Source organism: Anabrus simplex, chromosome 8, assembly GCF_040414725.1.
Source record: "Anabrus simplex isolate iqAnaSimp1 chromosome 8, ASM4041472v1, whole genome shotgun sequence".
Taxonomy (NCBI): Eukaryota; Metazoa; Arthropoda; class Insecta; order Orthoptera; family Tettigoniidae; genus Anabrus; species Anabrus simplex.
In genome coordinates, this window is record NC_090272.1 from 219404749 (window position 1) to 219419093 (window position 14345).

Sequence of the window (14345 nt, forward strand, 5' to 3'; positions counted from 1 at the left end):
ATCTATTTCAAAGAACTGTATGTAGTACTATTCTGTAACATTCAAGAGAAATTAAATGCTCATTCCTTTCGGTCTGAAGATCCAGGACACAACCTTATTTTCGTTTGATTTCTTGAGGAAAATTTACTTAAACCACATCAAATTTATGCATTACTCCTCTTCCGCTATTTGTTGATAGTCAGGATGCCACTTTAGCCACATTACAAGTCACACACAAGTATTTCATCACCACACATGAGGTCGTACTGTTTAGTGTTACAATGCATCATCAACATTATTACTTTTGTGAGAAATGACATCCAGATGCTTTCAGAGTAATTGGACAGTCGTGACTATTTTAAGATTGAGCCATAAATTGAAGTTCCACTTCCCTACCCTACGCACTGTAGGTTAAAATTCAATCCTGTAGCCACCAGCGATCGAAGTTCGTTCGTCAAGGTGGACAGCCATCAGCTGATAAACCTATCGATAGATTGAAAACTAAATTGCATAAGGAAAAGTACAAATAGTAAATATTCTTTCACTAATTTTAATACAATGACCTGAAGTATTTCTATACTTAACTAAAGCTACAATATGAATCTACATGATTTTTTTAGAAAATCCCTCATTTTCGAACTTGTTAAAATAATTTCATCTTTATATCATCATGAGTGAAGTTTATGGCAACTGCATTTGACAGACGCAATGTTCTACGTTATATCGCAGATTCTTTACCATGTGTAATTTTCGTTAGAAAACAAAATAAAACCGTGATATTTTGATACTTTGTGAGTAATTACTACAACCCTTCCTATGTCACAAGTTGTGTGTTTCCATAAAGTGCAGTTAACTTATGTCTATCTACAGTTCGAATTTTGGGAGGTTGAATTTTTCATCCTTCATCTCAATGTGAAAGCTTCTCAATCCACAAACCTGTATGAAAATAATAATAATAATATTAATAATAATAATCATAATAATAATATATTATTATTATTTATTTTTGTATTTATTTATTTAATTTATTTAATATTAAAATCCACATAACTATGTCGTCTTGATGTTAAAATGTAGACAGTTGTGCTGTAATGAAAATAAAAAATCGAATAAGAAAACTAGTTCGTCTCTGTGGTGTAGTGGTTAGTGTGATTAGGTGCCACCCCCGGAGGCCCGGGTTCTATTCCCGGCTCTGCCACGAAATTTGAAAAGTGGTACGAGGGCTGGAACGAGGTCCACTCAGCCTCGGGAGTTCAACTGAGTAGAGATGGGTTCGATTCCCACCTCAGCCACCCTGGAAATGGTTTCCCGTGGTTTCCCACTTCTCCTCCAGGCAAATGCCGGGATGGTACCTAACTTAAGGCCACGGCCGCTTCCTTCCCTCTTCCTTGTCTATCCCTTCCAATCCCCCCCCCCACCATGGCCCCTGTTCAACATAACAGGTGAGGCCACCTGGACGAGGTACTGGTACTCCTCCCCAGTTGTATCCCCGACCCAATGTCTCATGCTCCAGGACACTGCCCCTGAGGCGGCAGAGGTGGGATTTCTCGCTGAGTCCGAGGGGAAAACCAACCCTGGAGGGTAAACAGATTAAGAAAGAAAGAATAAGAACATATCTTTTAAACCTAATGAATGTGTTTAAAAACATACCTTATGGAACTATGCTTTCGAAAATCTGTTTTGAATCAAAGTATTTTAATGTGCCCGTCTCTGTTGTGTAGTGGTTAGTGTGATTAGCTGCCACCCCCGGAGGTCCGGGTTCGATTCCCGGCTCTGCCACGAAATTTGAAAAGTGGTACGAGGGCTGGAACGGGGTCCACTCAGCCTCGGTAGGTCAACTGAGTAGAGGTGGGTTCGATTCCAACCTCAGCCATCCTGGAAGTGGTTTTCCGTGGTTTCCCACTTCTCCTCCAGGCAAATACCGGGATGGTACCTAACTGAAGGCCATGGCCACTTCTTTCCCTCTTCCTTGTCTATCCCTTTCAATCTTCCCATCCCCCCACAAGACCCCTGTTCAGCATAGCAGGTGAGGCTGCCTGGGCGAGGTACTGGTCATTCTCCCCAGTTGTATCCCCGACCAAATGTCTCACGCTCCAGAAAACTGCCCTTGAGGTGGTAGCGGTTGGATGCCTCGCTTAGTCCGAAGGTAAAACCAACCCTGGAGAGTAAAAAGATTAAGAAGAAAAATAACCGTACAGCTTGTTAGATCATGTTCAATACATACCGGAGAAAATTTAAGTACAGAAAAAATAGCCAACTAGAGATATCCGAAGGCACAACGCTACATTTCGCGCTGCAGGCTATGTGCCATACTGCAACTCAGACATTTCCAACTGCATATATATGATATAGTCTACGACAGCTCAATCGGTAGCGCTAATAGACGTGGAACTACATGTGGTCACAGAGCTAGCTAAAGTTGAGGATCGTGGAGATGGATAGTTATTTCACGGAGGCTTGTAGACTAAACGCGGAAAGGTATAATATCCTAGGAAGAATACTTATGAATATTTTATTCTTATTACTCCTCTTATTGTTAATTTTAGCAGAACAATGAACAATAAGCAATTCAAGGCTAAAATTCTATTTTACAATTTCTCCAGCTAACGGAACAAGAGTGACCTTTCTCGTTAATTTGTAAGACCTACACTTTTACACGGACACCGAACACAGAGACAAGCCTTCACATTACGCAAATTGCACGTGCATTGGAGTTCATATGCATTGTCATTAGTTATAAAATTAACACTCGCTTATGAAGTATCGCGTTTTCTTAAAGTCAAATCAGTGCGTGAATTATAATAATAAGAAGAAGAAGCCCAATTCATTACAAAGATAAAAAATACTGCATAATTTTGACAACATATGAGGGGCTCCGGTGCAAAACCTTCCAAATGTATTATTTATATTTTTAAAAAAACAGAGAATGTATAGCAAAATAACAGTTACTATTATAATTGTTTCTTTGTTTTTTATTGTTTGTATTACTTACGTTCTATTTTCCCGGTATGTTTTATGGGATTAGTTGTAATAGATCGATAGAAATTTACACTTTTATTTTACAGTAGGCATATTTTTCTTCGGAGTTTGTACAAATCATTTTAAAAATAGTCTTTAAATACAAATTTACTACTACGTCTATAGACGATAGTGGTAGTGATAATTGCACAATGAACAATACTTCACAAATTTTGGATAATTTTGGAGGCTGTTTAGTCAAACCATGCGTTATGTACTATGGATCACTTTAAACAAACTGCGTACTAATATTAGAACCCACCTCTGAATCACGTGGTAAGCAAGTAACACATCCACCACACCTTCGTAATATGACAAATCAGGAACATCCCTCCACAAATCCCCAGCGTGTTTTTCACTAGCTTCTTCACATCCTCGAAATTTGATACCGAAGCAGAAATTCCTGACAATAAAGAAGAAAAGGATTTTCTGCATACCTCTGTCCCACAGCTATGACTCCTTTCCATTGTTCTGGGTTTGGGACTCTACTCCTGGAGTCCTTTGGACTTGTAGACAGTGGTCTTGATGTTCCCTCCATAATTTAACAACATCGCGCCAATGTGCTCCGCAATACTCTTTGTAATGTCCGTAATAATGCACCTAATCTTTTGAATGTAGACCTCGAACAAACCCCGACAGGTGGATCCCTATTTGTAAGTGCATTAAGTAGGTTTTGCAGCAGAGCCTCATATTCAACAGTATTTTAAAATGGCTAAATAAATGAGTTTGATACAGTAGCTTATGTCCCAGACTTTCAGACACCAGTAATAACCCAAATTAGCCAAAAATTCATTAAGCAAGTTTTGATCACATTGGTTGAATACAGAAAGTAGATAAATTCAAATGTCTGGGAGAAATAATTTAAGAAACAGGTTTAGAAAAATCTGCTGTAGAAGAACGGTTATACAAGATGGAAAGAGCGCATGGCAGCACTAAGAATTTTACAAGAAGAAATGATTATATAAAAATCTTAAAATAAGGCACTAGAATACAGCGATGAAACCAGATTGTCTTCACGCAAACGAATGGTTTAGATAAAGTGGAAGTAATAGAGAGAAGAATCATGAGAAAATCTTAGAAAAAATTAAAACAACAGAACAATGGAAAACCAGAAGTAATAAGGAAATATACAGAACATAGAAAATGTAACAAAAGTAATAAGAAAAGTAGATTGTTATTTTTTGGACATAGTATAGAATGGACGATAACATGTTGAAAAAGCCTTTGGGAGAAAAAGTCAACAGCGAGCAGGAAACAAGAAGTGAAGAAAAAATTAGAAATAAATGAAATAAGAGAGGAGTAAAGTATAGAAAGAGAGAATTTTAATGAAAGTTTTAAGAATGGATGGATTTCAATGAAGAATGGAAAGGAATCCCGGTCAAGTGTAGTCTGAGGAGGGAAGAATAAAGCATGTTGCAGTGATAGGAAAGCTGGGAAGAACGGAAGAAGAAACAACGACATGGATGAATTGAAGTTGGCACGTGGTCCCCATCAGGCCTCATCGTAAAGAAGAATATATACACCATGTATAGAAGTGAATACATTTCTCTGCTTTCATCATATCTAAGCCACTGGGAATGTTTCATGAAATTTCGCACGAACATTCTCAGAGAAATATTTCACATGACTATGATTTACTTCAAAATATTGACTAGAAAAGGGGTTATTTGAGAAATTAATTAAAAATGTCGCACAACAATTTAAAACGAGATCGTGTATGTTTGTTGTTCGCTCAACCTAGCCTAAACTGTTGGATTAATTGAGTTAGAATTTGGAATGGATGTATCTCAGACATTCAGTTTAAATACAGTTCTTTTTCTCATTTTTCTAAAAATGAAGTTTCAAAAATGGTGTCCATTAACATGTTGGTATTTACTGATCGTGTTCATGTTTTATTCGCTAATCAAAAAGTAATGGGCAAATGGTTATTTCTGTCGCAAATTAAAGCTCAACATAAAGAAGTCCTACTGAAAATTCATCATTCTACAAAGAAGTTCATATGCATTTACTTTTTAATTCTAATGTTTCTCTAGAAATTTACACTTTTACGTGTTATATCATGCGTTCCATGACCTCCGAAACTAATCAACAATAACAGAACACTCACTAACTCTTGTTAGCTGAAGTATGCTCTATCGCTTCTGCTGTCACTCGCTTACGCTGTAATTCAAACTAACCCATCAACGGTGGATAAAGCAGCTAATAACAATAAACATAAGAAGAAGTAGAAGAAAAGTAGAGCATCGTACTTTAACACTAATACCGCGGCTGGGTTATTTGTGACCCAACTGTTAGTTCTTTCTTGTCTATACTCTGAAAAAGGACTATTTGTAACAAGTGAGGAGCCAATGAATATACCAGTGCCTGCGCTGGATTTTTTTTTACATTTAATACACAAAGTATATTTTGATGTAGAATATTAACCATACAAATAAGGACTATGTGGACAATAAGATTGCCCCAATTTGCTGACCCACAATGAGTCCGTTTCTAAGCCCTTGCTCCTATGGCACTGCAATTGTACAGTATAGCAAGAAAGGCTTCCACCACCTCCATTTTTAGAGACCAATCATCTGACATCAGTACATACGATGTACATTATGATGCATATAGCTTATTTGTAGGAATGGCACTTCACACGGCACACACGTTAAGAATACACAATATTCCGTGTACACATGCTACAAATATATTTTGTTTCGTAGACGATAGGGGAGAAAGAAACAGCAGCTGGTTCACAAATGACCCAGCCTCGGTTCGAGTGTTAAATCTCATTCGCCAGCGCTCTGTAGTGCTACGCACTCTCCTGGCCTACCAGCGCACTAATCGTATGCTCCCTGCCCGCGTAGATTTCCTGCCGAGCACATGTGAAAGAAGTGTTGCTTAAAACATACGCAGGCGGTTGACCCGTTGCAAAATTGTTTATGGCATGTAAAAGGCTTGAACATCATTATAGCAGAAAATGTTCACAATATTTTGTAAAATATTGTTTCAAGTCCATTTTTTATTAAGGATTCTAACATAAAGTCATTGCCCTACTACACTGCGCAAAATATTGTGTAAGAGTTCAAGGAAAATGATTGAAGGCTAGTTCTACGTTTGTTTAGCTACTATTAGTTCAATAGTTACAATTTGTGTACCACTAAAAATGAAACACGAACAGTGAAATCGTGGGTTTATCTATGGATTGAAAGACACAATATGAAAGGCATCGATGGAAATTAGTGAAAAATATTGCACTACGAGGACATGGAAAGGTATACGAATTATTTGAGAATAGATAAGGATACTTTAAAGTTTTTGCACCAAAATTGTTGTCATTTATTACTAAACAAAACACTACCCTGAAAATTGTTGTAAATTTGAAGATATTGTTATTAATACACTGCCGTTTCTAGCAACGAGAGAAAGTTATCCATGTCTGCACGCAAATACCACAGTTTAATCTCTCTAGAGTTATTCCAGAGACATACGAGAGTTATGTATCCCGACAACTAGTGTCGAGTCCAGGACTTTCACAGTCCAGAATTTGGGATTTTAAATATATATTATAAACTAAGACCATACTTGGTCGTTTCACGAGGAAGTAAAATTATATTGCTTCACATTATTTCACTTAGGAAACGCTCTCCAAGAAACATGGGTTTCTTGAGAATAACAAACTTTGACAATAACAAGATTACCCTCCTTTTCTGAGAAAATATGTGTTGTTCAGATTTGGTGGCACTCACGACTTACTGCAATATTTCACAAGTGTGTTGCAATATTGCTCAACTATACGTCACCAACCCATCTTGTCATAAACATGTAAGATTGTTTTCCAGTGGACTGACACGTGATTGTAACCTGAAAGCTAAGCATATAAAACCAATAGTCTCATAAGACTTATCACTCATTCGTCAACCAGTCAGCTACAGACTAGTAAGCTCTCAGGCTTCGCACGTCTCGGATCACGGGTTCGATCCCTGATCATAGTAGAGATGTAATTAATCTACAGTTGTACATAGGAATAATCAGCTAAGTTAATAAACAAGTAACATCAAATTGTCTTCTCATTTCGATTGAATAGATAAGGCTCAGCGCGATATTGAACTATCGGAACCTGATAGCTCAGTACCTGTAAAAATATAAATGTTGTTGAGCTACAAACTTAACTGGGGGCCTGCGTCCGGGATGGCTAATGATTATTCACAATAATCTACGAGTAAGGTGGTGAAGTTTACTGACAACCTCACAAGGAGGCCTTTCGTGACTTTGCTAGCGACACCAAATTAGCCATTCGCAACACTGAGAAATCTATTCATCGGAAGCCAAGCTGCTCTGAAAGAAGTAGAACGACAACTCCGCCAGGGGCCTTTCGACTACTTCATCATCGCAGACTGTCGGAGGCGAGCGACAACTCCTCAAGGAAGAGGCCTTTCGACACATCCGCCTACTGACAACGCCTGTCGACCTGCTGGAACCGACAACGCTGACCAGGCGCCTTTCGGACCATCACGACGACCAGAGAAGACACCCGACTTCCACAGCTCATGCAGGATGCAGTCAACGCTGATCATCTTTTCATGCCTGTAAGTCTACTACAAATACCTTATTTGTGAGCCTGAATATTAATTAGCTTGGTTCATTTCATGTGTAACAAACGAAGCCAGCGAATGAGCACTAAACAAAACTAATAATAATTTCTTGCCTTTCATATTAACGTGAATATAGTGTAGAATCTATAAGACCTTTCGCTTGTCACAGTTAATTGAATTAATAATCATTTAAATATTTATTATATTTATTCATTACTAATAAGCTCAACATGTCAGAAACAGAGCTATTATCAAAATTTGAATACGCGCAAATTCAATTACTACCGGAATTTAGCGGCAGTTCATCTTGCAGTCTAGATTATTTTATAGCAAGATGTGAATCTTTTCTAAACACGCATAAAAGAGCTGCCACAGCTCCCAATGCGGCCATAATTAATGACTTTCTTTTTAATGTAGTTAAAGCCAAATTAAAAGGAGAAGCATGCAGCATCTTAGACTTAGACGCTAACAGTAATTATGAGAAATTTAAAGAAAAACTCATAAGAAAATATGGTAATGTCAAAGATGAAAGACTCTTGGTTCAAGAGATCTCGAATTGTTACCAGAAACGGAACGAGTCGTATACAGAGTATCATGACAAACTGGACACATTGACTCTTCAATGTAAAAGTTTGTGTAAAATAAACTATCGGGATCAGATTCTAGAATTAAAACTTCGAGAATTAGAAGACTTGAGTTTGACCACATTCAAAGCCGGTATCTTAGAACCTTACCGTTCTTTCTTAAGATACGCACACATTACAGACCTAAATCAAGCGCTCAGACTTTGTCGATCTTTTGACAATGACAGGGCACATGAGAGTTACATGGATCAGTTGAGAGGAACACCAAAGTTACCTCCTAACAGATTTCAAAACACTCAGCCAGTAAATTACACAAGACACAACCCATTCATAAATCACAACATTAATACCCAAGAAAGACCAACTAATCAATTCATACCTCAGAATCAACCTAACCGATCATTCTTTAATAACAATCCAAATCAATCTAACTTCAAACCTTTCCAGCCTACAAAGCAACAACCTTTTAAATCCACAGCTCCAACGAATCGTCCTTACCCTACTCCAAATAACATTGGTAGACGTTTCACTCCTACTAACCGCCCAAACCAAAGCTTTCCGCAACCTATGTCTGGTGTTTCAACCGTTAGAGGAAATGTAAATTCTCACATGGAACCACTTGAAAATACACAGCCAGAAGAATTATATTCCGTAGCAGGAATATTTCAGCAAGAAGATGAGTTCGACCCTCAGTCAGACTCACCTAACTTTTCAAATGAATATAGCATTGAGGTTAACTCTCCCTACTGTACAAATGAGTACGACAATGAAGAACAATGTCAGGATTTTCGTATAACCCAGTCATCCAAGTCGAAGACTTAAACAATATTTGTAATACTCCCAAATTACCATTTATCAACCTATTTGGACTAAAAATTTTGATTGACAGTGGTGCTTGCAATTCAATCATGAATCCGTCAATAGCACATACATTATTTTCAGATTTTATATTCAAGGACCCATTTTGCATACAATCGGTTCACTCTGAAACAATAGGAGAAGACAATGTCCGATTTCCTATTTTTTCCGAATATAATATTGACACCCCTGTAAATTTCAGAGTTATGCAATGGCATAATTATTTCGACGCATTAATTGGTACTGCTGATTTTGCCCGATTAAGAGCAAAAATTGACTATGCATCGAACCTAGTTGTTCTAGCCAACAAAGACATACCTTTTCACTTTCACTCCTCCAATAAGCAGAAAAGTTTTCAACCAACATTAGATGCGCACACTACTGCTATTCCAGTCAATATTCAACAAGGAGACGTATACGTTCCTGGGTTCGAATATGATGGAAAGTATTTTTCAGATGCAATTTTATGCGCTGAGGACTACCATGTTCTTTATCCAACAAACACCCAATTGAAACAAGAATTCACTGAACCTATTTTAGTTGAACCTTTAGACAATATAATTATTCAACCATTAGAAATAAATTCAATCACAGAAAGAGACATTAACGAATATCTTCGTACCCAACACATGAACGATTTAGAAGACCAGGCAATTCGAAGCGTATGCTCTGAATTCTCAGACGTTTTCTACTACCCAGGATGTGACTTGACATTTACTAGTGCAGTAAAACATTTCATCCGCACTACAGATGAAGATCCGGTACATCAAAGGAACTATAGGTATCCACCCACATTAAAGAAACTACTAAATGACGAAGTAGAAAAGCTACTTGACCAAGGAATAATCACGCATAGTGAATCTCCATATTGTAATCCTGTCTGGATTGTACCCAAGAAGTTAGACGCTTCAGGGGAAAAGAAATGGAGATTGGTTTTAGACTTTCGACAGCTAAATAGAAAGACGATCGAGGATAAATATCCCCTCCCAAGAATAACAGAAATTTTAGACAACCTCGGTCATTGCCAATATTTCAGTACTTTAGATTTAGCCCAGGGATTTCACCAGATAGAAATGGATCCCAGGTCTATAGAGAAGACTGCTTTTACTATTGACAATAGACATCTAATGTTCAGAAGAATGCCATTTGGTCTTAAAAATGCTCCAGCCACTTTTCAGCGTGTAATGGACAATGTCCTACGCCCCTTTTTGTATAAATTCTGCTTTGTGTATATTGATGATATAATCATATATAGCAAATCTCTAGAAGAGCACATACAACATTTGACTCTTGTGCTGCAGAAATTAAGGGAAGTAAATCTCAAGATACAACTCGACAAAACGGAGTTTCTCCATAAAGAAGTCGCCTTTCTTGGACACGTTGTATCACGAGATGGAGTAAAACCGAATCCTGAAAAAATCAGAGTAGTCAAAGACTACCCTATTCCGAAATCTACCAAGGAAATTAAACAATTTCTTGGCCTAGCTGGATTTTATAGAAAATTCATAAAGGATTTCGCGAAAGTAGCACAACCCATGGTTCGCTACCTAAAGAAAGGAACAAAAGTCGACGCAGAAAATGCTGAATACAAGTCCGCATTTAAAACTCTTAAGACCCTTTTAATAAATGCTCCTGTGCTAGTCTACCCAGACTTCGAAGAAGCATTCACGTTAACTACGGACAGTTCAGATTTTGCTCTGGGAAGCGTTCTGTCACAGAAAGGACACCCCATAGCGTACTACTCGAGAACCTTAAATCCCGCAGAAAGAAACTACTCCACAATAGAAAGAGAGTTACTCGCTATCGTAGATAGTAGCAAACATTTTAAGCCCTATCTATGGGGACGGCACTTCCAGGTAGAATGTGACCACCGCCCGCTACAATGGCTCTTCACTCTGAAGGACCCAAGTTCGAGACTTTATCGATGGAAGATAAAACTCGGAGAATTTGACTTTGACATTAAGTACGTCAAAGGCAAAACTAATTATGTAGCAGACGCACTCTCTAGAGTAGAAATAAATGCAAATGATGAAACAGTTTCCAATGCAGCTATCCCCGGAGATGATGCATACCAGAATGAATTGGACAATGAAACTATACACTCCAACCAAGAAGACCCCATATTTACATTAAAATCATCTGAACGAAATCTGAATCAGAATCGTAATCAGATCATAGTTAAATATGGCAATTCTCCTAAGATTCTTGAACAAAAATTATTCAAGAAATATACACGGCACATTATGATCGTTACACGAAATAATTTTCAGAAAGATTTGAGTGATCAGCTACTCAAAATAATTGTCACATCTAATAAGTATGCTACTTATTTCGATGACATAACTCTAGAAATCCCCTTTATTAGAGCATGTCAGAAATTATTTACTTCTGAACTAATTATCATTAGATCATGCAAGTTCTTGGAAGACATTGAATGTCCAGAAACTCAGAGGCAATTAATCTTGCAGTATCATTCTGAAAATCATAATGGTATCGTAGAAACCTATGAACACCTTCGAACTAAGTACTATTGGCCACACTTACGTGAGCACATTAGAACACTGATAAACCAATGTAATCTTTGCCAGAGAAACAAATATGAGAGACACCCTAACGAAGTAGAGAACCAAGGTCCCATAACAGCGGACCACCCATTTTCGCAAGTGCACATTGATACGTTCCATTTTGAACAGAATCGCATCTTAACTGTGATAGATGTATTTTCAAAATACGGACAAGCATATGTACTGCCGAATGGCACAGCTTTAGCCGTGCTAAGTCAGTTACAAGTATATTTCTCACACCATGGGTTTCCAAAGAAAATTACCCATGATCAAGGAGGAGAATTCGAGAACAAGGTCATTAAAGAATACTGTAAAGCCACAAATATTGAGTACCATTCTACCACTCCTTTGAATTCTTCGTCTAACTCTCCAGTAGAAAGATTCAATTCAACCTTGCTTGAAAAATTACGTATTTCAAGAGACTCTGATAAATTCACTCCACTCTCGGAACTTGTAACCACAATAATCATAAATTACAATTCCTCAATCCATTCCACAACTAAACGACCTCCATTTAACGTTCTCTATGGTCCTTACTACCAAGCGTTAGACCATACCTTCTCACCCTCTCCTAAAATCAATGAGTATATTGAAAGACAAGGAAATCAGTTGAAAATTCTAAAAGATAGTTGCACTAAACCTAACACTGACACTTTTGATCATACATACAAAATTAATGACACTGTGTATGTATTAGATCCACTCACTAGAAACAAGAAATCAAAAAACCTGTACAATGAAGGTGTAATAACCAAAATTGAAGAAAACAGGGTACATTGTAAAATGAAAAATGGTAAAATACATGTAAGAAATTTCCGGGACATAAAACCTAAAAGAAGTATTCTTACACTTCCAGGTTCCTCCTCGGATACGGCTCCATCCTCACTCAGCCCATAAAAACCCAAGGATTTTATGCTGACTCAATGGGACCTGCCACAATAATTAACGATTACCACAAGTTCATGTTTCATTTTGATCTCAATAGTTTAAGAGAATCTTATAATAATATTCGCAACACTGTTACAAGCCTAATATCTCGAAGTAATAACACTTTCCCTTATTTAATGTCCGAATTAAATGAAGCCATTAAGGAAGCAAAGAAGGAATTAAATAAAATATTACCTAACACACCTAGGACTAAAAGAGGTTTAATAAATGGCTTAGGTACCGTGATCAAATTCATCTCTGGAAATTTGGATCAGAACGATTTAGACAACTTGCAAAGTCAAATAGAATCATTAAAACAAAGTCATAATAATGAAATTAAACACATAAATAAACTTGTATCATTTGCTAACTCAATTACTCAAAAATTCTATGATGAAATGAACCATGTCAATGATAATATGAAGGTAATCCAAGGTATCTTACAGGAAGAAGACTTCAAGATAAATATATTGGAACATTTACAATATGTGTTACTGTGCGCGAGTAAATTTAATAAAATTGTGCGAGTGCTGCAAGAAACCATCAATTTATCATTTAATGAAATGACCAATATAAAAATCTTTTCACAAAGAGACCTATCAAATATAATAAATCATTTAATATCAATATATCCTACTAAGACTTTGATTCATACTGATCAATACCATCAAATCGAAAATCTTAAATTATCAAGAACGCAAGTTCTCATGATGGACAAAGAAATGATTGTGATTCTTGCTATGCCAATCACAGATGGAAATCAGTATCAAATGTATTCAATTTCACCTATGCCTAGTATTAACAATCTTGTATTAATTCCTTCAGAAAGATACTATTTACAAGGTTCCACCTTGAAATGGTCAAATGTACCTTGTATTAAGAATACTCAATCTTATGTATGTATATATTATAATGTCAGAACCACTAAGTGTAATCTAACAGACACTTCAGGATGTGAATTTGCTTTTGTTAACAATGATGTACAATTATTTCAACCCTTAAACAGGGAACATATTCTCTTTTTTAGCAAAACCCCTCAGGTTATTTTGCAGACATGCCAAGATTTTCAAAGAACTATCAAGTTATCCGGACCAAATATTATATATACCAATGAATCCTGCCCTATTTCCAGCATGGGTATAACCTTGCAACAGCATCCAACAAATTATGTATACTCATTCCCACTCATATCAATCCAGGACGAACCCTATGTAAGGAATGAAATAAAATTCCATTTCTCCCACCTTGATGTAAAGAAACTGAAATCAGACCTGACACCTGTCCCAAAAGGTAATACTACTACAAAGCATTTTATATATACGACTGTAATTTTTATAATAAGTATATTGTGTATTATTTCGTTAATCTTTAGGAAAAGACTGTATCAACTATGTAATCAATGTAAAAATAAGAAAGATATTACCGAGGACGGTAATAAGCAACTGACGGTGGAGGAGTTATGTATCCCGACAACTAGTGTCGAGTCCAGGACTTTCACAGTCCAGAATTTGGGATTTTAAATATATATTATAAACTAAGACCATACTTGGTCGTTTCACGAGGAAGTAAAATTATATTGCTTCACATTATTTCACTTAGGAAACGCTCTCCAAGAAACATGGGTTTCTTGAGAATAACAAACTTTGACAATAACAAGATTACCCTCCTTTTCTGAGAAAATATGTGTTGTTCAGATTTGGTGGCACTCACGACTTACTGCAATATTTCACAAGTGTGTTGCAATATTGCTCAACTATACGTCACCAACCCATCTTGTCATAAACATGTAAGATTGTTTTCCAGTGGACTGACACGTGATTGTAACCTGAAAGCTAAGC